The 25,426-nt window shown below is 41.4% G+C and overlaps 1 pseudogene; it reads left to right on the top strand.

Annotated features, from left to right (window-relative positions):
• Nucleotides 1–15,510: 15,510 nt before the first annotated feature.
• Nucleotides 15,511–24,871, top strand: LOC122144620 (annotated as a pseudogene).
• Nucleotides 24,872–25,426: the final 555 nt, after the last annotated feature.

Genomic DNA, 25,426 nt, shown 5'->3' with positions numbered 1-25,426 from the left:
CATCAAAACTATTATCTGTGATCATTTTATTTACAATAATCAAAACTTTTTTTTGTTATTATTTTATATTTATATTTTGACCTCATTATACGGGGAACAGACACAGTATTAATAGATTGGACAGCGCAAGTACTTCTAACATTTAAGCGGGTGTCCCGGCGCCAGAGTGAAGGACATCTGGGCAGATCGCGTCCTGGGTGCACCGGGCCTGTGCAGAGAAACACACGGGGTGGAGGTGGTGGGACTGTTATTAGCACACTGCATACTTACCCTGGACTTGTGAGCGTCAGCCCGGGAGGTTTCCAGTGCGGCTCCCGCTCTCTCAGCTGGGCCTGCCTCTGCTCCAGGACCCGAATGGGCGCACGTTCAGCCAGAGTGAGGACATCTGGGCTGATCGCGGTCCTGGGTGCACCGGGCCTGGTTGCGAGAACACAACGGGGATGGAGAGTGGTGGGACTGTTATTGAGCACAATCGCAACTACTTACCTTGACATTTTGTGAGTGTCAGCCCGTGCGGCGACAACCAGCTGGTGATGCTAATGGGCTATAAGCTACTAAGCGGTTCGGGGAAATCAAAATAAAACTAGTGATAGCAAGGCACTCCTGATTGTTTTTTATCTGTTTACCCGGGAATCTCGATAGAAGGGCATATATTCCGTTATAGAAACAAAAAGCTGATGGTCTGTATAAAATAGATTTCAGCAATAAAAACCCCTGAGGCCATTTCAGACCATGCTCTCTCAACCCAACCACGTTGTACTCGACTGCAGCAGCTTCCGAACGTCTGTGGCCACCAGCAGTTCCCTGTACACCTTCCGGTTCGCACCTCAAGTACCTGGTCATTCATCCAGGTAGACGAGTGTTCGAGCCACAACAATCACGAGACTTTGACATCTACCCTAAAATGCACGCAATACGAGCAGGCCGCGTAGTGGATCTGAAATGCCGAGAATACTATTTACGATCTAAACGCCTAAAGGAAATAAATTAATAACACAATGACAGCATCAACCAATGTGGATTGGCTATTGTGATTTCATTTTTTTTTTTTTTCGATATGATACCACCTACCCACTGTGTCTATATTACCTGTCCCCCAAGGCGCGCATGTGATGCCTCACAGAACGAAGGCAGCGAGCTCTATGTACCTACAAACCTCTGGTGCTGACTGCCGCTCCATTATGAAAGTCCCATAGGAATACAACTTTGAAGAGCTTATCGGGATATTGGCCCTTGAATTTCAGCTTACACAAAAGTAACATGTAACATATGCAATGACTGACTTTAAAACTGTATCACAGAACTAGCGCACATCACACGAGCAGATAGGTTCGCTCTTAAAGTAAAAAACCCACCAAAACTGTCATGTATTCCTGGATATGTCATCGGTCGACCAATGCGCCAAGTCAGATTGTCCCCCAATTTGACCTTAGTTGCGATATGTTTCTTAATGTAGGCTCAGGCTCCAAAGCTGCATACAAGTCCTTGCTGTCAAAGCTTAGGAGAGTACTTTAATCGTAAATCTGAATTATCTGGCACTGTCACAAGTCAGTAGCTTGTGTTTGTCCATGTCAACTAGTTATTGTACTTCATGGACAGTTCAAGACAATTGCTATGTGGCAGTTGACTCATCAAGTACACTTGTTCTATGCCGATCACGGAGATAAATCCACCACTTCACCGTAATGCATTGAGTTAATCATCGCGGGAAAAGTAGATGTTTCCAGGCTTGCAGATCAGCACTTTTGCTTATTTTTAGTGACCGGCATGATTCCTCATAGTTTAGTCTACTCTTATCGTAATGGCCTGGTTTCTAACTGTGTGGCATATATCAAACTAGTATGTTGCATCTGCATATTCTCAACAATCATAACATAGAGGTTACAACCTGCTAAGCTATGCAGACATCTAGTAATCAGACCAACATAACATAGTGTTCACGATGTATGTATTCGCAACACGCTGGCTATACTATCAATGTTACTTATCGAAAGACGCAGCTTAGTCTCGCACGCAACAGTTGATAGAGAAAGGATACTAGAACATCGTCACGAGCTACACCACAACATGACCGGATTGTAAGAATGTCAGAACAACACTATTTTGCATAACATAATTCTCATGTACAGTAACCGTGAAGATGAGGATATAGTTGTATAGGATCAGCAAGCTCTTGCTACTTGAGTCGTTGGAAAAACGGCAAGTTTTTTTATATCATCAAGCAAATTTTGGATGGGGTTCACGGCAAAAATGTACAGGGAATATCCAAATCCTACCATTTCGAAAAACGGTTACAGATAAACTTTCATTACCTGAAAGTTTCTTTAATGTTTAAAATGTTCCAGGTTTTTTGCAATATTTAAGGAAAAATCGATTTAGTAGTGAATATTCGTTTTTTAAATGATTTTTAAAAAATTACGATTTTTTTTTGTTTTTTTTTATGTGTTAGGGAACGTGTTTTTCTCTTGGTTTATCTGAACGTTTATAGAAAACATTACATTCTATTATCTCTGAACACGTTATGAAAACATGTATTCAGGTGAATGTTCATTAAATGTTTTGAAATTTGATTTTTTTTTATGTGTTATGGGGAAAAGTTGTTTTCTTGGCATTTCATCGCTGGAAAGTTTTATAGAAACTATTGCCACTTCTCAGCATCGTAAAAATCCCGACCTACTGCCACTAAACCGTAGCGGAAGGGCTTGAACGGTCCTCCGAACAACTGAATGTGACAGTGCACCTTGCGCCCCTTCTGGAAGTGGCTCCGATTAAGTTTTAATAGTACTACTGTACTGTTCACTAATCTGTCCATGAGTGTAAAATTGCTACGCCAGACAAAATGTTTAGCCATTCGCCTAAACCCTAACCATTCATTTCACGATAAATCTGCCCATTTCAAAAATAAAGAACGCCACCTGGAATTAAGTGCGCTTATAGAGGACCGAAATAGAAAAAATTATACACCAACAGGTAGTTACATAAAACTATGTCAAATCCTATCACTTAAGCAAAAAAAGGAAGAAAAAATAAGCACAATTGGTTAGACATAAAGTATATATACAAACCTAAACAGTTAGCGAAATTACCCCGTGCATTAGATTTATACTTGGAAACTACAATGTTACACACATATAAACACTTAAACACTATGGTGCACACCTTTCCACTTTACCATAAGGTTTCATTTGTTAACATTCGTTACCCCGACCCAACATGAAATAAAACATTACAAATACTCACATTAACCTTAGTTACATGTAGTTATATATATTAACGATAGTTAACATTTCAACATTTACTAATACATAGTTAAGGAACACAAGTAGTGCCCTGGCGTTGACATGATTAATTATACTGGAAACTCAAATTTACTACGAGGAACTATACCAAAAGAACGTTTGTTGGTTTTTTTTAACAGTATCCAAGATTAACATGCAAAATGGAACCAACATGTATTGCTAATTGTTCGTTAACTGTTAATTTCAAATTCAACATTACTAACGTTAACTAATGATACCTTATTGTAAAGAGACCCCAAAACTTCTTGTTTTGAACAACACCTTAGACATTGGGACAAGACAAAGTAGTTTTAAAATTAAAACAATTTCTGTACTTTTATTGTTTTATATCTAATCATTAGTACTATTACCCATGCGATAATTTCTTTGAGTGAAACAAATGAGTACTTTTCTTGGTTGTCGCCAATTTCCAATTTCAAATCGCTTCAGGATTTATGGCGTTGTTGGGGTGTAACTCGAGGTTGTTCCCACTTCTTAAATCCGGATGTCATCTTTGGTGTTGGAGCTTTCCTTTCGGAACCTTGTAAACAAGAGCAACTAATATGCAAGTACTCTATTAGTAAAGGTCTAACGTATGAATCATTGTGAAACTACATTACATTTATGTTTTTGTTTGTAGCAATTGTACCTTTATTTACAGGACTATTCAAGCAACTAACTGCAGTGGAAAGCACAAAAAGTGGCTGTGCCCAGCATGATGAATACTTTAGTGTGTAACCCTGAGCATGCGAATTAAAGGCGAGTGTACCCAAAAAAATTCAAAGTCATTTAGTTTTCCCGTCATACTGTCCTTACACTGACAAACTTGTCTGGCGTTTGATTACCACCGTATCTTCTTGTGAGTTCTGCCGAAGAAAAACGCAAAAGTCAGACGGTTTGGTGTAATCGTAACGGAAGAAAACATAGACCATTGTCACCAGTTCATAGTCTATGCAGACATATATATAAAGTGGGAACACTGCAATAAAAATGCTTTGATAGGGATACACATTCAGTAGATCCCAGTTGGCGTTGATCCAGTATGCTTCAGTTGTTATGCCCTAGCAGTACTGCAGAAAATACATGGTTGGAAAACGGTTCCATGCAGAACCATGGTTACTGGGGCTTACGTTCTCAATGGCTATAAGGCTTCTTGGTGTAGTCGCAGCGGGAAAAAAGTATAATCATGATCGAGGTCCACTGTCTATGGGACTCTAGGCAATGCTTGGTGTTCACAAGGCGTTTCTTCTATGAAGAAACGGCTGCAATTCTGCAGCGATGATGATTGACACTTCTCTTGATAACTACAAAGAACATCAAATATAATAAAAAGAAAATTTGTAACCATGTGTTAAATAAAATAATCAATTACTCCTGTGGGTCCTCTACATCCCGGAAGTAAAAGAAGCAATGAAAGCTAGCTAATAGGAAAAGGGACTAATGAACGGGGTTGGGTGTAGTGGGCTGGGTTGTGTTGTGTGTTTTGTTGTGTTGTAGTCAGCGGGTTGGGGAGATGAGGCATGCCCCGGACATGTGCAGTCTGCTTTACATTACGCTAGCCCATCTGTAATTAAATCTTATAAGCCAAAAGTTCAGAGGTAGAAGAAGCCCTACTGAGAGAACCAGAACCATGAGATATTGCAAGATGATCTTGCAGACATATGATTGCATATTATCATGACGCTGCACTACCATTCTCACTAAAATTTTAAAAATACATCTGAAACAACTTCCATATGTATTTAGTTGACGGTTGATTTTGGGAAAACAAATACGACCCTTATAAACTTACATACAAAGCTTTACTCCTCACGTGGTGGTCAAAGTCTTACTTTAAGCAAATATGGGGTGGGGGAGGGGTACAAAGGGATCTGGGAAGAGTGACTAATTTACAATGTGTGCTTGTTGCACCTCCCTCCCTGCATTTTACAATATTAACGAATGCGGTGGAACGAGGTTTGACCTTTAAAAATTGACAAAACAAAACCTTACTCTCTCTGCGCTAGATGCCTGGACTGAAATCATTCTCCCTCATTCCACCGATATAAAAAGTTGGTTCGATGTTTGACGTTGGATTATTATAGACTGGTATTTCAGCCGCCTGAACAAATTTTCAATAACCTCTATAGTGGATGCATATAATGGTATAAGAATTAATTGCGTAATCCTGAAAAGCTACTCTCTAGAACCGCCTCCCTTTAAGAAATCTGAATATGGAATGTTAATTATATTAATAACAAACACAATAATTAATTATGAACAAAACACGAGCAATTTTGGTGTCACACCAAGTGTCTTTGAAGATATAAAGACAAACACTTATAATGCTCACTTGAATGTAACTAAGAAATATTGTAAACACGATATTTTCATTCCTGTGTAGTAGTTCTTATTATTATATTATTACTAGTTAACTAAATATATTCCATAATAAGAAAAAAAACAACATTAAAAGCCATTAGTATTCCATAATCCAGTGGGTTAATGAGTGTAAAAAACCTTGAATTGAAATGTTCATTTTAGAAATCAGAAACAAGACACACCTTTTGAAGTTGAAGCAGAAGACTTTATTGATTTTAAAATAATTTATAACTGTGGAATGGTCATCCTCGTTCAGAACAACTGCAGCACATTCCTCTAGGGTCTGAGGCAAGGCAGATACTACTGGAGACTCTATGGAAGGCCTGCGCAAGCGATTTTTTGAATGTCCAATAATATGACTTTCGGCATCAATTTTGACAATGAAAAACTGCTGCTGCCAAAATATCATTTTATTAAATCTGTAACAAGACACGCCTTTGTAGCTGAGATAGAATAATATGTATTTATTTGAAACTAAATTATGTGTTGGTTCAATTGTCAATTAGTATGTGTTTCTATTATAGAAGTTCTGTGGCTAAAACCACCATTAAATGTTCTACTAGGAACCAGTAACAAGACACACCCTTTAGATTTGAGAAAGAACACTGCATGCATTTTAAAATTAATTATTAACAGATTTGAATTTAGTTCAATGCATGTATCCTGATTATTACAAATGAGAGTAAACCTTTCACCGCAAAAATGTTCTTTTATGCCCCCAGGTAGAGAAGACACAGTTTTTGAAGGTTGAAATAGAAGACTTTATTGATTTGAAATGAATGTATACGTTTGAATGTCAAACTCAGTCAAAACAACTGCAGTATCTTCCTCTAGGGGGCAGTAGTACTGGAGACTCTTTGGAAGGCTTTTGCATTCGATTTTTGGAAAGTCAATAGCGATGATGACTTCTGCATCACTTTTTTGACAATGAAAACTACTCCACAATGTTCCATAAGAAATCTGTAACAAGACACAGCCTTTGTAGCTGAGATAGAGATTGTATTTATTTGAAAACTAAATTATGTATTGGTTTCATTTTCAATAGTATGTGTTCTATCTATTCGTTATGAGGCTTAAAACCACCCATCAAAATGTTCTTCTAGAAACCAGTAAACAACAAGACACACCTTTTGAAGTTGAGATGGCATACTGTATGTTGTTAAACATTAGTGTTTTAACGGATTCAATTTTAATTCAATAGTATGCATCCTGATTTTACATATGATAGTAAAAGATGGCTGTAAGTATTGTTCTTTTGTACAAGTAACAAGACACACCCATTTAAAATGTTTACATATCAAAACTGGAGTGCATTTCTAACATTAATTTATTTAAACTTCTGAATGTCACAAACTTGGTCAAGACAAAGTGCAATAATGTTCCTCTAGGGGGTGGTAAACTGCACAATCTTTGTAATGCTTTGCAAGCTTTTTCTCAATTGGTACATTTTCAAATAACCTTTTGTTGTGCTACAGTTCTGTGAATAAAACCAACAGCTAAATGTTTTTTTTTTTATGAACAAATAATAAGACACACCCATTTGATTTGAGATTTATTATTTATATATTTCACAAGTGAAGCATTTAGATTGAATAATTGTGCTTTTTTTCTCTTCATTTTGCACTTTGCATTTTGCCCTTTCCTGCAATTTACCATTATAAGGTCTATCAGTTATAATTCCTAAGGCAGATTAAAACCAATAAACCACAATGTGTTGTTCTCTTCTACATGTGAAAACAATTACAACACAGTATGTTTCTTGTCATTGTGCTAAATCGTTTTAAAGAATTATTGAAGATTTCCGAGGCTGAATCTCTGACAAAAGGTCAAACGTCGAACCTACCTTTATATCGGTTCCTCTTCCTCATGTTGTTGTTGGCGGACTGTCGTTGCTCGTCAGTTTTCTGCAAGCGTAAAAACTCTAGACCCACATAACACTTCGAACAAAAATGAAAAATATAATGTTATCGTTTATTTATTTTTAATTTACGTTTCGCACAAAGCCGCGTTCGCTGCCAGTCTCACATGTGAGGTAAACTAAGCAGTTCCTTTATGAGCTAGCGCCTGCGCTAGTAAAATACTACAAATAAATGCTCAAAACAATGCTTACCAGAAGCGTTTTATCGAAAATGAGTCGCCATACATCCATATCCTTTAGTAAAATAATCCATTGTTTTGTTTGCATTCAAACCTCACAAACATGGCAGACAGCCCTCACGAGCACAGGTACGAGACTCCGTCTGCCCACCCTGCACTTTTTTTTGTAGTTAAACATTAAAAATATACCATAAAGGTCTTAAGTCAAGTTTAATGTTAATTATTGCTATATTAATGTAACCATCTACTGGACGGAGCTGGACTCTACAGCCAGACTCGGGTCAGTTACAATGAACAGGAATTCGGGCCAGTGCTTTACAGCGCCGCATCAGACAAACACTTTCGCGACAGCGAGCTGTGGACCACATTTGGCCTGTTTTCGCTCAACGTTATGACAATGTATTTTAACTATGAAAACATATAAGGACTGTTCCAGAAAAATTATGTCAGGAACATCTTTTTCTAACATTTACAAAAACTTTTACATAACATTAGTGAAAGTTATGGGAACGTTTACTGTTAGCTGGGATAGTGCGGTCAGCTGTCAAATCACTCCAATCACTACCATTCTCCTATTAAGACACGGGGACATATATACGTGGCACTACTGCTTGGTAAAGTATGCTCAAAAGGTAAAGGGCAAAGATAAATTGTGTTCAATAAACTCAAGTAACTGCCAAAGTGGTCCTGTCTGAACTGCTTTTAGCTCTTTTACAGAATTGTTGGTCATTAGTATGTCCATATATGTAGGTCACGCAATACCAGGGTCAGTACACGAGTCTATCGCATCATTTACTGTCGAGGCCACAAAACCGAATCCAAAGTACTTTGCTGCTCTTGTGCTAGCTTTGATACCATAGCATAGCAATAGCGCCATTGAGCTCTTCTTTAGTGATGGTGGAATCTTTTAATTTTTTCTTTATTGGCGATTGCTCAATCACTCTTCTTTCCAATTGTCCTTGACCATTGAAGTACTCATGATGGAGTAAATAGAAAGTGGTTCAAAATTTACTATCAGGAATATTTAGTAATATTACTATCAAGAATATTTGACAAATTGAGCAGAGTGAAGGACTGTGTGTGCGCCGCTGTCGAAAGGGTCACATGATCTCCGCAGATGGAGATTCTGAAGAGGGACTTCAGTAGGGCTGCCCCCTAAACAGTCTACTAACCATTAGTCGACCAGAAGAGGCTTGGTTGAACAAAACTGTATTAGTCATTTAGTCAAAGAAAAAAAAAAAATAATAATTATAAAAAATATCTACAGGGAAGTCACACAGTGCATGATGGACAGATTGTTAACAGCTGGTCAATGTGCATCAGGCAGGAAATCCAAACACTCTCATATCCTTCATTCTCCAACCCACTCAAAAATATGGCTTTTCATCTGAAATATGTTAGTAGCATCTCAATTTATTGTTAACCTAGAAAAATGTGCGCTATTCAAGTGTCTGTGCGGAGTGTGGAAGCTGAACAGTAGTGCTCATTGCAGGACAGATGGAGGTGCCGGTGCTGTTACTTGCTCTTAAAACACTCCAAAATTTTTGGTCATACAGATAAGAGTAATACATCTTTCAAATCTGTAAAGACTACGTTTATTTTTGTGCACTCACAATAACAACAAACTTCTCGGTTACGTACGTAACCCTCATTCCCTGATGGAGGGAACGGAGATGTTATGTCGAACGACATATGGGGTCTCACTTGGGAGGCCAATCATCTCTGAGTTTAAGAGAAAACGCCAATGAAAATTGGCTAGTGGATTTAACATACCTGAGCATCCACTCACTAGGTTTTACGCTGAGGAGCCGAGAACGTGTCCCGGCAACAGCGATTGGTTCAAGGTTGTGGCATGGGGACATAACGTCTCTGTTCCCTCTATCAGGGAATGAGGGTTACGTACGTAACCGAGACGTTCCCTATCTGTCGGTCACTACGAGGTTATGGGGTCATATGGGGTCCTATGGAAAAAACGCCACAACCTGAACAACCGTGACAACCCTGTGGCGCTGCAATTGTTGGGCAAGCCGCGGTGTGCCACTTTTTTTTTTTTTTTTTTTTTTTTAAAGCTATGCTTAAGGTCGTTGCAAACCTTCCCAAAGCCCCAGCGCAAATTCACTGACCTTGGTACCACTGGGGCTGGTGGTGTGTACATCGCTGCTGGAGAAGGCCAGGGTGCTTCCCACCCACACAAAGTTAGTGGAAGGATTTCAACCTTCGGAGAAAGATTGCTTTCAAATCTTCCCTATTTGTTCTTACAGCTTGGCAAGACAATGGGAAAGCGAGCCTTAGGAAGAGGTCGCTACGGAGACCACATCCTAACCCGTAGGGAGGTGACGTGGGATACTGATATGGACTGACCCAGGGGGCAGTACTACATATGGAATGGGTCTCTGAGGCAGGTCCTACCTTAGAGTAGGGATGGAACAACTGCCAGAAGAGACTGACAGAGCGGATCTGTCAAGGGAAGACATGGGTTTACCGAGATGGAAACCTTGCCGTGGCAGAATACACATATGGGTTTACCCATAGGGAATCAAGCCATAGGAACACCTAGCCCAGTACAGGGGCTGACTGGAACTCCGGGGCATGCTAACACCTGTGCTGGGCCTGGCAGCAGACTGCTCCCCAAGTCTGACCGCTGAGGGTGCTGGAGGATGCTCGACCAGGTACGCCACACCGGGAACTCTACTGGGAGAAGAAAGGCGCTCGCATCCCCGTGTTAGGGGTAATGGCGCAGCAAGCGTGACACACAGCCAGCCCTTTCCGCCAATTACCTGTTACCCAACACACAGGAAGAAACTGGAAAAGGAGCGCTGTCTTGACAGACAGAAACGTAACCCTCTGGAGTCGATAAACGCGTATACGCGTTATGAGGCATTTTGTCCCGGATAACCCCCGAAAAGAAACTTAAATTACACTTTCAGTTTTGAACATTCAGATAAGAGCAATAAATCAATTGAATCTGTAAAGGATCTACTTTTTTGTATCGGACATAATAACAACTGTCTGCAGCCTTTGTCTGCGGTGATCTCTTCATTTACATCAACGCATCATTAAAATGAACTGTAACTCAGTGAATGCTCAATACAGAGACATGAGAGAAATATATATAGAAAGCTTGACATGTCTACTTTTAAACTAAGCTAGTGCTGCCGAAACAAATATTCTGTGATAAAGTAATCCATATGAAAACAACGCAAAGTCCAGTCCCGTTTTTTCACGTCTCACTTCATTATCTTCTAATGTGACCATGCCCCGTGCTGAACTTGCTTTTAAAATGAGATTATAATGTTTCACTAAAGTGCGTGCCTTGAATACACCCATACAACAGAGAACAACGCAGCAAGACTGTTCAAATTTTTTATTTAACTGTGTGCTTCGTGATGAGAGGAATAAGACATAATTCACGCCAAATAGATGTGATGTGGTTGAGGATTTGAGATTGTGATTTCCTCAGAAAAAAAGAATGAAGCACTTTATTCAGCAGAGATCATAAACATGAGTAAGTCTCTTTTTATTTATTTATATACTTGTATAATTTTTCACATAACATGTAAACATTTTTACTAGTTTTAGACTTTTTCCAAATTCTATTTCCTGACTAAATGTATAATCAAGTGAAACATCATGAAGTTTTCAATAACAATACTACACTACTATACCATTCAAAAGCTTGATGTGAATAATATAAATGTAACAAATAGATGTAACTGTAACACATGTAACAATGCTGTTCTTTCAATTTATCCCCCCTAAAAAAACTGAAATAATATTCTCAGCCCTTTTCAACATTAATAACAATAATAATAATAATAATAATAATAATAATAATAATAATGATAATAATAACAATAAATGTTTTTTTGTAGAAAATCAGATTGTTAAAAGGATTTCTGAAGGATTGTGTGACTGGAGTAATGATGCAAAAAATTCAGCTTTGAAATTCAGTTTTGATTGTTCCTAATAAACTGTTTAACTGCACTATTAAATATATAATAGGATATTTAATATTTGGATATTAAATTGTGCTGTGGGATAATTAAATATATTCTAAATAAACTACAAACATAAAAAATTATATACATTTATTTTTGTCCTCACATTCTTTTCTTGTAACTCATCCCTCCCAGTGACACAGATGACTGAATGGCTCATTATGCAGCTCCTTATGCAGGTCTTTTGTCTTCTCAGGTGTGAATCACAATGATATTCATGATAGTTGACGCCTACTCGCATATGGCTTTTACCAACAAAAAAGTGTCTTAGAAAATTTAAATGAATATATTGTTTTCTGTGAGTGAGTAAACAAGATGCTGTTTCACATCTAGAAAGAAAAATTCTAGGCTACAAGCTCCAGTTCTCAAGCAAGTCCCGGGAACCAATGTTCTGTTGAGTTTTTCATGGCCTTATTCAAGTGATTTAACATTTTTAGTTTTACACTAAACCACGCATAACAGCATTTTTTTTTCTCAAAAACACAATCATGTACATACCTGCTGCTCACCACATTTTTATAGCCCAGTTTGTGCTGATTACAGTGATATTCGACTTTAGCCATTTAGATGTTTATAAGAAACTTAAAAGAGCACAAATGTCAAAACTTCTCCAGGCCCCAAAAAACCCCTAGACTCCCAGAGGCTTAAGCTCGACTGAATCCAGCGGCTCAAAGGGAGCCCTCTGAAGTCCAGCCAGAACAAATAGAGAGGTCCCCAGAAGGGAATCACGGGTGTCCTAGGAGGATTTAACCTTCTGGCACCCCTCAGGAACCTAACGTTCAGGTCATGCCTCCCCAGGGACTGGTCGTCCACTACATCTTGATGGGCTGCAATGGCAGCCACATACACTTTTCAAGGCAGAGGGTGACAGCCTTACGCTCCAACCTTCTTGCAGGAAAGAAAAGCAGACTCTGACCGAGCATCTCCGGGGGTCTTCTTGGTGAGAAGAACACCAATTCGTGAACAGACTCCACTTCAGAGCATTGGGCCTGCCTCGTAGAGGGGGCTCTAGCCTGAGCTTGATAGTGTCTACCACCGCCAGTGGCAGATCACATAGGTTTGCCGCGTCCCGTCCAGAAGTCACCCTGGTGGAAGGTTCCAAAGATCTGGACGTGGGTGCCCAAATGGTGCCAAGCTCCTGAGAGAGGAGGTCCCTTCTCAGGCGGATGCGCCAGGCAGGGGTTGTCATGAGGAGCATGAGTTCTGAGAACCAGGTCCCGGGTGGGCCAGTAAGGTGCAACCAACAGGACCCTGTTCTTGTCCTCCCTGACCTTGCCACGTCTGGTCTGTGTGAGCCGGCCTCGCTGGGGGAAACGCATACTTGCATATAGCCTGAGGCCAGCTGTGTGCCAGTGCATCCATGACCAGGGGGCCCTGGGACAGGGAATAGTACAGCTGGCAGTGGGAGGACTCGTGGAAAGCAAACAGGTCTACCTGGGCTTCCCTGAATCGACTCCAGATCAGCTGGACCGTCTGGGGATGGAGTAGCCCTTTCCCAGGGAAAGTGAGCTGTCATGAGAGCACTTCGGATGCACGATTGAGCTCCCCTGGAATGTAGATAGTGCGCAGCGACTTGAGAGTGAGTTGACTCCAGAGGAGGAGATGGTGGGCGAGTTTGAAAACATGTGACATGATCGTTAGACCGCCCTGTCGGTTGATGTACGAAACAGCCACAGTGTTGTCCGTGTGGACCCAACACGTGCTTGTCTAGCATCAGTGGCCGAAACCACCGTAAGCTAGATGCACCTGCCAGCAACTCCAGACAGTTTGATGTGCCAAAAGCAGTCAAGGTCCTGTCCAGGACCCTGAAGCTTCCTGCCCATTTGCATGTTGCGCCCCAGCCCATGTTGGAGACAGGTCTGTTGTGACAACATGCCGGGACAACTTGTTCTAAGGGCAAAGTCCCTGAGATCCACACAACTCCTCTCGGGACCATCGGGCCATAATGAGCCAGTCGTCGAAGATAGTTGAGGATCGTGATGCCCACTTCCCAGAGTGGGGCAAGGGCACCCTCTGCAATCCCTTCGTGAGGACATGGGGGGACAGGGAGAGCCCGAAGGGGAGGACGTTGTACTGCCATGCCTGACCCTCGAATGCAAACGCAGATACGCAGGTCTGTGGCGAGGGGGGATCAAGACATGAAAGTAAGCGTCTTTCAGGTTAATCGCTGCAAACCAGTCCTGGGACTGAATGCATTTGATAATGCATTTCTGCGTAAACATCTTGAACGGGAGCTTGTGCAGGGGCCCGATTCAAGACTCGCAGATCCAGGATAGGTTGAAGGCCACAACTTTTCTTGGGTACGATAAAGTAAGGGGCTTGTAAAACCCTGTCCTCATCTTGGCTGGAGGGACTGGCTCAAATTGCATCCTTCGCCCAGCAGGACAGCAATCTCCTCGCACAAGACAGAGGCGTCCCAGACTGCCACCGAAAGTCTCAGGAATGCCATTGAACTTGGGAGGCTAGGTCGCTGGGGCAAACTGAATCGCGTAACCGAGTCGGACCGTCCGAATGAGCCAGCGTGACGGGTTGGGCAGCGCAAGCCATGCTCCCAAACTCCGTACAAGTGGCACCAAAGGGACCAGTCGTATAATACCCGCAGTGGGTGCAGCGATGGGGAGTTGTGTCGGAACGGCCCAGAAAGCATCGCATTCTGAGTCATCACGGCCACACTCCCTGTGTTCCCGGAGGAACTGGCCAGAGACGTGTGGAGAGGCATTGTGTCTCCGAACCCGCTACCTCTTGACCACTGGCGAAAGGGGGCGTCGTGGGTGAGAATGAGGAGGCAGTCGAGCTCATCGTCAACCCACGAGCCTTGCAACTCGGAGGAAAGGGAAACTGCTCTTTCATTGAAAAAGTGGGTGCTGCTGGCCGTTGGGACCAGCGGCGGAACAGACAGAAACGTAAACTGAAGATTTTCCACCCAGCCCTCCTCCGGTGGGAAGGAGTGGCGCTGTCTCCACCAGCTCCCTGAAGAGCAGTCTCCCACATCTCCGAGTTGTCCCCGTGTCATGGCCGCTTAGTCAATCTTGTTTGAGGACTTCACAGCCGGAAGTGTCATGGGGGGCGCCGCTCTCCTGCGCGGGGCTCAACGCGCCAGCCTTGAAGAACTCTCAGGCCACAGGGCTGAGCTGGTGTGGAGGACGCAGGGGTGTGCCCACGGCGACGAGTAGCAGTCTGAGGCGCTGCCTGCGACGGAATGGTGGCAACCAGAGGATCACGTATGGGCAAGATGTGCTGTATGGGCCCCAGTCTGCTGTTGTTCTGTCAGGAACGTGCTGGGCACAGCCCTTGACAGCGTCGCCGCACAGGACAGCCTGGCAAATGGGAGCGTCGAGAAAGTGCACTTTGTCAATGTCTCTCATACCGACCATGCTGAACCAGAGACGGCACTACTGGACTACCAGAGTGGACATCGCCTTCCCGAGGGACTGCGGCGTGACTTCCGTCGCACCCGGAAGGGTGAGGTCAGTCACCGTGCGCAGCTCCTGCAATCAACCTCGGGGTTGATTCTACCCCTTGTGCATTTGTTAAAGCCTTGGCTTTGGTGAATTTGCAGGATAGCCATGGCATGCAGGGCAGAGGCAGCTTGGCCCACAGCACTGTAAGCCTTGGCAGCCGAGAGCGGCCGACAATTTTACAGGCCTTGGACGGAGACGCGGACTATTCCTGCCAGTTGGCGGCGTTTTGCGGACACAAGTGCACCGCAGTCACACTCTTCTGCTGGGGAATGTCGACGCACCCCCTAGCTGTCCCCGCCATCGAGGGTATTGAGGATGGAGGAAGGAAACGAGTGGCTTCTGGCCGTCGAAAAATGGGCCACCCACGACTACATCACGTTCCCCATGCCGCCATCCGGGAAGAAAGGAACCAGAGCAAAACGCGGTTGTGATCCGCGCTTCTACACTGAGAACCAATCGAACGCCATGAGCACTCAGGTGGCATGGGCCGGTGTAATTCACCTCCATCCTTAATGCTCACCAGCCTGGCCGGGCCAGCACGCTGTCCAACTCTGGGTCCAATTCGGCAGTGGCGACAACACCCGAGGGGGGCAGCCCTGAGGCCGAATCTTCATCCACAGATAGGTCAATAGCCCATCCCCGATGCTGCAATCGACCATCTGATTCCCCGCGGCAAACTGACTGAACCCGTTGGGACTATGCCGTAAGACAGCCCAGCAGAATCACCCAGCAGCCACACAGGACAAGACACTGCAGAAGGGGTAAGAGGTCCTTGGTGCGTGGCCCGGCGGAGGAGAAGCTCTCACTGTCACCTTCAAATCTCCCAGAGCACTAGCCGGCGGTCCGGAAACTGGAACAGGTAGTGACAGAGAGGTTCTGCCTCCTTTCCCTTTAAGAAAGGAGAGACGCGATCGCAGCGTTGCCATGGTCCACACACGGAGTGCGTGCATGAACCATCCACGTGCTGAATGCCCAGACACAGAAGACAACGTTTGTGGCCGTTGTCAGAGAACAGGGAAAACGCCGCATGCCAGAAGTACTTTAAAAAGACGCGAATCGTCCGTGATTATTGCTTCCTTTAGGAAATCTGCTCTTTTATTTGAAGCGCCCCATGGGAATCGCTGAAAGGAGGACACCGCTATTCGCAAACCCCCCAGTGGCTTAAACTTCCAGGGTGCACGCCCAACCCGAACAGCTTCCCGACACACAGCAGGATGAATGGTTTTGTGGAGTATAACAGCTTTCATACAAACCAACTCGGCTCCGAAGCAAAAAATCTAGTGAGTGGATGCCACCTGCTGTTATGTTAAATCCACTAAGCTAATTTCAATTGGCGTTTTCTCTATAAACCTCAGAGATGATGTGGCTTCCCAGTGAGGGAACACCCCATATGTTCGTTTTGACGATAAACTCGTAGTGGATCAACAGATAGGAACATTGTGCTTTGGTATGCTGTGCTTTCTGCTGTCTCGATCATGGTGAACTTGATGTGAAACTCTGAATCTCTGTGTAAACGTGCCTTACAGATATGAAAACATATATATAGAAAGCGAAAAAATGTCTACTTTCACCTGAATCAATTCAATGGAAAAAAAATATATTCTCTGATTATGTCCTTCCATATGAAATATCACATCATGCACGTCCCCTGCTGCGGATATGATGAGTTCAGTGTCCCCCGACTTCCTCTCTTATGGTTGAAAACAAAGAAATCACTAGTGTATCAATACATTATTCAAATGTTAATATGCAGCCTCCTTACTGTTTTTTCTCTCTGACACAGTTCAGAATCATTTAGCCTCTGCCAGTGGCGCTGTGCCAATGTTTTTGTGTGTGCGTGGGTGCTTATAGACTAGGCAATTAAAAGTTTCAATTATTATGATTTAAATGGTTTATAAGTTCTAAATGATGTGGATAGGGTCGAACTAATGCTTAGAAATGAACTGACTACTATTCCGCCAGAAAAAATAATTTTATAGTCGAGGCAAGCCGCTAAACTGGGAAGAGCCTGAGTGATAACCAGCAACACATCACTGGTATCACTAACTGCGAGGCGGATGAATCATAGCAAAACCGCTGCCCCCATATCATCGAGGAAAACAAAGTTTTTCAGTATAACTTTTTTGCTCTAGAACGAAACGGTTATTGTCATGATGTCAAGAACAGAAACTGCTCTGTTGCTCTAATAATTTGGAAGCCCTTTTCTGATACCCGTACTAGGAGATCGTAAGCCGACTCCCCTGTTGGACAACATGGCTACCAGGATGCTCCACGCTTCATAGGATTAGTAATCCAGGGTTTCTCAAATAACTTGCTACTGCTGCCTTCTGTTTCTATCTAACTTAAATTATAGAGATCTATAGGTCCAATTCTATAAGGACCTGTGCCTGTTCCCCAAATAGTGAGTTAAGAATATAAATCTAATGCAGGCTCTATTAAAAAAACAAAGTGCTGATAAATCTGTGATTATCTAAAACCCAAAAAATGCAGAATATTTTAAAAAAAAAAAAAAAAAAAAAAAAGAATAATTAAAAAAAAAAAAAAATAAACATTAAGATTCACTCACAAATGACCCAAAAACAGTTTTATTTTTGAATGAAATGATCACAGATAATAGTTTTGATGTACTCTTCCTGCCTGAATTCTGGCTAAACCCAAATTACTATCATTGAGTCCTAAATAATTCCACTTTCACCAAGTTAACTGTTATAAAGCATGACCCCATCATATTGGTTTTAGGTGGCAGTGTTGCACAACAATATTACAAGTTGATATGGGTCCTCAATATCCCTCAAAAAACAGGATACAGGTTTAAAACTCCTTTGAAATACGGTTTATTTTTACTGTGAGAATATGCCGAGATTTTTATTTTTTTTTCATAATCTCTTGCTCTGAAGGCATAGCCGTGTATAGGACGTTGCCAAGGTGGCCGTAGCAGATTTCCTTTTGAGAATTTGCAGCATCCCTCCGCAGAACCGCCTTGGTTAATGATTTGCTACAGCCGATACTTGTGGGAGACTTTAGCATCAATGGGTTGATAATACAAATGCTTTGTTAAGACTTATCGAGCGTTTTCCAAAGACACTGAATTAACTCCTTTTTGGGTACACGCAACATGTCACGGGAAGGCCACTCATCATTTTAAATCCTAATGGCTAGATTTACTTCTATTGCCTGGCCTTGAATCAGTGAGAACTGATATATGTTTTGGCACCCTCAAAAGGATTATGTTTACTGGACCATATCCCATTATATTGATCATGCTGGGTATTATGGATATATGGCTCCCACCCTATACTGTCCCGTGTATAACTATTGGTTCCATGACTAAGAATAGACTCTCAAATAAACCTTCTGATTTAGTCCTCAACTGCCTCTTTGTACCCATACCTCCACATGAAACAGATGCAATGACTAAGCAATACTGGCACTAATATTATCTACTACATTAGAAGCGTTTGCCCCTGTCAAATAAATAAATAAATGTAATTAGTTATAAAAAGGCAGTATAAAAGAATTTTTTTGATAAAAACATACTTCGCCTAGTACAACAGGAATACCCATTCTCTCAAGAAAGAAACTAAAAAACCTGGAAGTTTTTAGAGTTGCGTGGAAAAACAGTATGTCCAGCTGTAGACAGTCTCTAAAAGCTTCCAGGGCTGAGCATATCTGCAAACTCATAGAAATGAATCAAAACAATCCAAGCTTTTTATTTAGCACAGTGTCTAGATTAACAAATAATCAAGCGTCATCCAAACTAAATATTCCCTTATTTTAGAAGTAATGACTTTATTAATTTCTTCAATGATATAACAGATAGCATCGGAAATATAATTACAAATTTAGAATCTACAAAATCTTGGAATTTAGCTTCATTCATCCCACCAGAAGAAAAAACTGCAGTGCTTTACAACTGATAACTATAACCTACCATTGCATCTAAACCAACAATGTTTGTTTGATCCTGTACCCACTAAATTACTGAAAGTGTTGTTACATGTATCAGAAGAATCCCTTCTCAATATTATCAACTCTTTATCTCTAGGTCCCATCCTCAAACACTTGGAACTGGCGGTTATTGAACCACAACTAGATCCTAGTGAACTGACAAATTACAGACCCATTTCAAAGCATATGTTTATGTTTAAAATTTTAGGGGGAAAAAGTTGTGTCTGCTCAGTTGTGTTCCTTCCTGCAAAAAAAAAAAAAAAAAACTATGAAGAATTTCAGTGAGGTTTCAGGCCCCATCATACCACAGAAACTGCACTTGTTAAAATCACAAATGACTTGCTTCTTGCATCAGACCAAAGCTGCATTTTATTACTTGATTTACTTGTTCTTAGTGCTATGTTCAACACAATAGATCAGGGGTGCCCAAACTCAGTCCTGGAGGGCTGGTCTCCTGCAGAGTTTAGCTCCAATTTGCTTCAACACACCTGCTGGGAAGTTTCTAGTCTGCCTAGTAAGAGCTTGATAGGCTAGTTCAGGTGTGTCTAATTGGGGTTGGAGCTAAACTCTGCAGGAGACTGGCCCTCCAGGACCGAGTTTGGCAACCCCAGCAATAGATCATGACAAACTCAAAGACTGATTACAAAACTATTGGTATTCAAGGGCAGGTTTTAAGATAGTTTAGATCCTACTTATCTGACCATTATCAATTGTTTATTTAAATGGGGATTCATCTTCAATTAACGCCAGTACAGTATGGAGTGCCACAAGGATCTGTCTTAGGCCCTCTGCTATTTTCATTCACAACAATATACATGTTGCCCCTTGGGAATATTATTAGAAAATACAGAATTAGTTTCCAGTGTTATGCTGGTGATACTAAACTATATACACTCACCTAAAGGAGTATTAGGAACACCATACTAATACTGTGTTTGACCCCCTTTCGCCTTCAGAACTGCCTTAATTCTACGTGGCATTGATTCAACAAGGTGCTGAAAGCATTCTTTAGAAATATTGGCCCATATTGATAGGATTGCATCTTGCAGTTGATAGAGATTTGTGGTATGCACATCCAGGGCACTATGCTCCCGTTCCACCACATCCCAAAGATGCTCTATTGGGTTGAGATCTGGTGACTGTGGGGGCCATTTTAGTACAGTGAACTCATTGTCATGTTCAAGAAACCAATTTGAAATGATTCGAGCTTTGTGACATGGTGCATTATCCTGCTAGAAGTAGCCATCAGAGGATGGGTACATGATGGTCATAAAGGGATGGACATGGTCAGAAACAATGCTCAGGTAGGCCGTGGCATTTAAATGATGCCCAATTGGCACTAAGGGGCCTAAAGTGTGCCAGAAAAATATCCCCCACACCATTATACACCCACCACCAGCCTGCACAGTGATAACAAGGCATGATGGATCCAATTCTGACTCTACCATCTGAATGTCTCAACAGAAATCGAGACTCATCAGACCAGGCAACATTTTTTCCAGTCTTCAACTGTCCAATTTTGGTGAGCTTCTGCAAATTGTAGCCTCTCTTTTTCCTATTTGTAGTGGAGATGAGTGGTGCCCGGTGGGGTCTTCTGCTGTTGTAGCCCATCCGCCTCAAGGTTGTGCGTGTTGTGGCTTCACAAATGCTTTGCTGCATACCTCTGTTGTAACGAGTGGTTATTTCAGTCACAAGTTGCTCTTCTATCAGCTTGAATCAGTCGGCCCATTCTCCTCTGACCTCTAGCATCAACAAGGCATTTTCGCCCACAGGCGCCGCATACTGGATTTTTTCCCTTTCACACCATTCTTTGTAACCCGAAACTGGTTGTGCGGGAAAATCCCATACCTGAGCAATTTTTGAAATACTCAAAACCGGCCCCTCTGGCACCAACACCATGCCACCTCGCAAAAAATTTCTTAAATCCCTGTTCTTTCCCATTCAGGAACATTCCGTTTGGAGTTCAGGAAATTGTCTTGACCAGGACCACACCCCTACATGCAGTTGAAGCAACTCCTGTGCCATGTGGATTGGTTTGATTTAGATTAATTGGCATTAATTGAGATATTTAACATGTGTTCCCTAAATAATCCTTTAGGTGGAGTGTTACAAAAAATTTCCCAACAAGAACACAGATTACACTTCCAATTAATCATAAGCTTACAGCACTGGTGGTTTAAAAATGAAAATGAATGACTTGTGACTGACCAATGATGTTAATATTCCTAAAAAAAAAAAAATGTAGCAGGGTGTGACATTAGACTGCAACCATGTCTTTTGAAAAATCATAATTTCCACATGTATAATATCTATATAAAAGAAAACAGCATTCATTCGCATCTTGGTGAAACCACTGGACGAAGCTATGGAACATGTTAACCTTGTGTTTTTGATGCATGAAATGTAGGCTTGTAACAAGCAGTCCACAACCTTAAGACCGGGGAATATTGTAACTACTCTATTGCACTAGCTGACCGTATGCTGGTTTCGCTCCCTCCCATCTTGACTAAACAAGCTACAGGTACTGTCCCAAATGTGCAGTTGCTAGAGTCCCTTATCAGTTCAAGCAAAATAGGATCTATATTTCCCTCAATTTTACAGATACTCCCTACTGTCTTACAATCTCTACACACAGTTACAAAATATCTACTTACTTATAATGCCCTAAATGGGTTTATGCTTATTTAATACCTAAATAGTCCTATATCACACTATAATCCCTCACGGCTTCCAAAGCGTTCCTAAGGTCCACAAAACTCTAGACTTGTAGGATAATAGTAAAGTCAGTACTAGAAGGTGGAGCTTTTTTTCACATTTTGTCTCCCAAACTCTGGAATAGCCTTCCTGGCAGTGTTTTGGGGTTCATGACTAACTCTCTCTATTTAAATCAAGATTAAAGGGCACATCTCGTTATGTGACGCCATCCTTCACAAAACCTTATACTTGTCAGGTAATAGAGGTTTTATCACATGCACATTATTCATTCGTTCAACTTTTTATGTTTGGCACCATACTTATTTGCTTAGTTTTAGAACAAGGACAGCTACGCTAATTTTATCTTTCTTTATTTTTTGTTAATTTAGTTTTTCTATTTGTGGCTTCTCGGTTTTCTGCCACGGGATGGACATCCCAATAAGGTTCAGTCTGGATCTAACCCTCACAAAGATCTGAGATGACTGAACACCTGAGAAGAGATGGTGCCAACCCCTCAGAGGACCTCAGATGATGCCAACCCTGAACCAACATACAAAACTACCAAATTTTCTGTAATGCGGCTTTGCAACAATTTGTATTGTGAAAAGCACTATACAAATAAATGTGAATTAAATTCAATTGAATTGCATTGAATCAAATTGGGGCTAAATGTCAAAATGGTTGTGGAGGTATGTTTTTTTACTTTTTAAAAAAATTTCTCTCACTTTCTGTGTTCCACAGACAGAGGTAGAATACGTCAAAAATGAACAACAGAACACACATAAAAAAAATGTCTTTTTTTATTATTTGTGCAATGCTTTGATGAAATCAACTGCTTTGCTTTTATTATTTGTTTGTCATGATGTTCACTAGATGATAGATGCAGAAATGTCCTATTAGGAATTTTAAACACTGACCGTAAAATTATTTTCCTTGTGTTCACCATAAACCAATTCCACAATCCTTCGTAATTATTATAGATGCTAACCCATTGGACTGGATTTGTGTGCTCTTGTCTGAGTAGCGAATGGTATTTGCAACCATTTCCAATTCAAGTGATTTTATTATTATTATTTTTTTTTTTTTTACAACTTATGAAACTTATACAAGAGAACAAGAAAATCTGGGGCAAAACACAATAAAATCTGTAAACAAATTAAATAGTCCCCAATACTATAGTTGAGGATTCAATCGTGGTGCCAACCCGCAATGGGCATATGGAAGACCCACATATAAAAGGAAGCACTGTCCCATTTTCTTTCTCAGAGGTTCCTGTCCCGCATACATATTAACATGGAAAAGAGGACTGTGTCACTGGCTGCAACTACTGCTCTTGTGTGTTGTGGGGTCTGTGTTCCAGCTTCAGCTCAAGTTATGCAGACTGCTTGGAAGTTCGTCAGCCTGTCCTCCCTCTACTTTCATAGCACAAAAGATATCAATATTGGGAGCAGGATTGTTATCCTGTCCACAGAAGTGCTCTGTTAAAGATGCATACCCTTCACTTCCAAACCAGAACAAACAACCTGTGGTCTAGGTCCTGTATGCAAACAACTCCTTTTGGAATTGACTACAATAAATTCTTTGTAAAATACAACCTAAATATAATCAATTCTGATAATCTTACAAGAATGAAATGACAACACACACAACTGATGCTCTATTTCCACAGCTTTCCTCAACTTGCGTGGGTTCAAGTTTTGCTCAGAACACTGATTTTTGCTATTGAGGAGATAAATTAGGCACAGCACACCGCACTCGGTACCTGGAGCCCATAGGTTTGTGTTCTTTGGGGCTATGAGTATCATATGATTCCTGTAGCTCTATAGCTCAAAAAACTATTCTTTCAAAGCATGTGCTTTGATGAATGGTTATGAACATACTTTGAGTGATACATCCTGCTCTAGTCCCACCAGGCTGTTTAGATGCTCATTGTTGGAGAGTCAAACTCCTCTCCCACCATTAGCATTGGCTTCAGTAGTTGGTCCTATTTCAGCATACCTGTTTTAGTAAAAACTCTTAATTATGCTGGCTCCTTTTTATCATGTTGAATCAGTGTATGATGAAGCACAGGAACATAGCACCATTAGAAATGCTTTGAATTAAAATGAATAAGCAATTGTTGTCCAATATAGAAATGAATGTTTAGATTGTAGTGTTATTATAATGTTTAATGAAAATTATGTTATTTGTATAGTAATGATATAAAGTGGTTATGTTTCTTGTAGATTAGTCTTTGGCCACATGTGCTTGCCTGAGTGGACAGAAAAAGATATCCATCCTTCTTCAGAACAATACCCAGTGATTTATTACGCAAAGCATAGCACTGGCTCAGGCTTGTAAAGCACTTTGGCTGGACCTGGGTTTTGGACAGTCATAGGACGTCGGGGAGACTATGGTAATTATGGCATTGCAGGCATTTGAGGATGCTGCAAAACAAGATGGGTGTTTGTATTGAATACTCAGAGGCCATAATAAGCACCGATCCAAAAGAGCAGTTTCTGAAGACATTAGAATTGATAAAGAGGGCACACGCCAGGGTGGGTGGTGGCTTTTGTGTGCATTAGGAGAATTTTGTTGCCCCTCCTGAAAATAATGGTGGCAACAAAACATTCACAGGCATGGCTAGTGGGGTTGGGAGTGAATCTTGGATCACTTCTCGAACTCTTGCACGAAACACAAAGGAGTACAGTTTTCCTTTCTTGGAAATCTTTGGGTTTTGCTATGGGGCAAAATGCCAAACTCAATGGGCCTGCGAGAGTTTTTACTGATGTGCACCGCCTGATCAAGAACCAAAAAACAATGAAATTTTAAAAGAATCTCTGGGAAACAACTTTTCAGTGCTCTTTCAGGCCGCAGCTGGTAGTGGTGCCTGTACTGGCTCAGAGAAAACTGGCAGAGCTGCAAAATGAATATACTGATGTATCAGAGCTACGAATACGGCAAATAAAGTGTACACCGCAGTGTAAATGCTGTTGTCCGCAATACACTACATAATGTATTGAAGGACTTTAAATCCTCCATCCAAGCACATTAGCACAAAAGAACAACCCACACCACAAAAGGTTAATAAGAGGCAAAAACCCTAATAGAAATCATCCTGAAACTAATTAGTGTTTTCTGGTCTTTGCTCTCAGATGCTGGCGTATATGAGAGGGATGTGAGATTGCAGCGTGTGGCCAAAAGCAGGTGAAGAAATTTCTTTTTTGATGGCAAGTGGTGATTCCCGTGTCTAGAAGATGACCTTGGGAGCTGGCCGCCCTGCTGGGAATGGAGAGTCTGTCAGTTTGAGCATGTGGGATGTGTTATGACCGCGCATTTTCTTTCAGAGACAACATCTTTTTGGGTCAAAATGCAGGAGCGTGTTCTTATGGGCAAGAAACCCTGTGATGCAGGAAGCGACTCAATATTATTATAATAAATCATAATGGGGCAATGTCCAATAAACGCGTTTTAATTATGAAAAGAAGCAACAACTGAATAACCGTTTAAAAATCTGTATAAAGTCAACTGCATAAAAAAGCCTTAAAAAAAATTAAAAAAAAAAAAAACAAGCTAAAAAAGCAATTATTTCCATGGAGAAAATCATGAA

This window comes from Cyprinus carpio, unplaced genomic scaffold (assembly GCF_018340385.1).
Source record: "Cyprinus carpio isolate SPL01 unplaced genomic scaffold, ASM1834038v1 S000006739, whole genome shotgun sequence".
Lineage (NCBI taxonomy): Eukaryota > Metazoa > Chordata > Actinopteri > Cypriniformes > Cyprinidae > Cyprinus > Cyprinus carpio.
This window is presented reverse-complemented; position numbering and strand designations above follow the sequence as displayed.